At 32.6% G+C, this 2,201-nt stretch overlaps 1 protein-coding gene across 2 annotated transcripts in view; it reads left to right on the forward strand.

The window, feature by feature from the left end:
- Window positions 1-2,201, forward strand: part of LOC106874289 (A disintegrin and metalloproteinase with thrombospondin motifs 6) — a 54,253-nt gene that overhangs the window by 46,489 nt on the left and 5,563 nt on the right. The window lies entirely within an intron of this gene.

Consider the following 2,201-nt stretch of genomic DNA (forward strand, 5'->3'; position numbering starts at 1 on the left):
ATATATATATATATATATATATATATATATATATATATATATATATATATATACATACATATATATATATATACATACACACACACGCATACACACACACACACACACATAAGCGATGTTATTATCAGTTCAAATATGGTAAAAGCACATTTGGACTTGTAAACAAGCTATTCACTGTGTTTTGACATGGAGAAAATTTCTTGCTTTAGACATATGGTGTAAATCACTCAAATCAGCTTTCAGTGCTACCTATCCAGACTATATATATATCATTCCCTTTGTCTCTGATTTTTTTCTAATCCTTCAATACTGCTGTCCCCTACCCATTTCTCCTCTTCCATGTGACCAGTGTTTGGCCAGCCATGTTCTTTCTTTCTTGGCCTGACTACCGACCGTCAATACATTTTGTGTCCATCTCCAATGTTCCTGCCTTTAGGCTTTCACTCTATACACACCAGCTCAATTTGAATCGTTCACAGTTGAAAGACGCCTGTTGTTATTTCTTGTTTTTTGTATTCATAATTCTGTACCATGTTCTCCATTTAAAAAAAAAATTTTTGTCTTTGTTGCTGTACACATACACTAGCTTTCTTACAAAGGGGTTTAATGCTCTTAGCTTAGACTTTTTGGGGGACAACCAGATCGAACCATCTCAAGTGTAACTGTCTGAAATGGTCGTGACTTCTGGTACTTGACTGAAGAAAGGAAGCCGAGAATGACCGTCTTTTCTGCCTGTCCTTCTAATTGTTTCTCTTGTCTGCCTTTGTGTCATTTATCTGTCCGAACATTTTAGTGCCCTCTATTCTTCAGGGTTAAAAGGGAACTGTCCTTGGTTAGATGTTTCTTGTTGGAGATAAAATAATTTTATGATTATATTTGAATTTTCAAGTGTTTCTCTTCTTCGTGAATGTTAGTTACATATATATATATATATATATATGTAAGGAGTTTTATATAGGCAGCACAATTCGAACTTTGCATACTCGCATTAAGAAACATCTCAACACATCCTCCTTCAAAAAACACACTGATAAATGTAAAATACCAACAAACAAATTAAAGTTACTATTGAAGCCAATAGAATTAAGGAAGCTTTGATTATCTATAAATTAAGCCCAAAAATAAATAATAGATTGGAGCTGGGCACACAATACATAACATGACATACACACACAGACACATTTGCTACATTATAGAAAGAAGGTAATGGAAATTGATTTGTGGAGCGATAAGTTAATAATTGACATCACTAACATTCACAAAGAAGAGAAATGCTTGAAAATTCAAATATAATCATAAAATAATTTTATCTCCGACAAGAAACATCTAAACAAGGACAGTTCCTTTTTAACCCTGAAGAAGGGACTTGTATGTTCCAAAATATTGGATACACATAGGACCAAAGATTACTAGGTAACTTACTTTTAGTTTACATTACCTCATCTTAAAATCTTTTTGCATTGTTTAGCCTTTTACATCTTTCAACATTATATATATATATATATATATATGCACATATATATGTGTATGTATGTATGTATGTGTGTGTGTGCATGTATATATATGTATATATATATGTGTGTGTATATATACATATGTATGTGTGTGTGTGTGTATGTATGTGCATGTATATATATATATATATATAGTTGAGATTTACAGAAAAACAAAAGATGAAGATGGGTGTGTCAACAACAAACAGGTGTATTAGTTTAATGTTCAGGAAGGTGAGAAAATCTTTTACATTTCGAGCCTATGCTCTTCAGCATTTATATACATATATACATGAGAGGGGTGCTTTAAAGGTATGAAAAGCTTAGTTGGATAACCGAACTTCTGAGTTCTTTTACAGGGCTTAGAAAAACTGAAGGGCTGTTACAATCAGTCCGTGCATCTGGGAGGGGAATATGTTCAATAAAATCATAATTAACTGATCCTCCTGTATTTTCTTTTACCCAAAGCCAGGAACTTTTCAGTGTCCCCTCGTGTGTGTGTATTTACCAGAATAAGCATATAAATGTGAAACAAGGTGGAAAAAATAGTACTCGAATACTGGAAGTAGAGTAATATGCTTTATTAATAACGCTGCAAAGACATCACAAAAACTATTACTCAGAGTTTCATGTTCCTGTTCATCAAACAGGAATGTGAAACTCTGAGTAATAGTTTTTATGATGTCTTTGCAACTTTATTAATAAAGT

The sequence above is a fragment of the Octopus bimaculoides genome, chromosome 9 (genome assembly GCF_001194135.2).
Source record: "Octopus bimaculoides isolate UCB-OBI-ISO-001 chromosome 9, ASM119413v2, whole genome shotgun sequence".
NCBI lineage: Eukaryota > Metazoa > Mollusca > Cephalopoda > Octopoda > Octopodidae > Octopus > Octopus bimaculoides.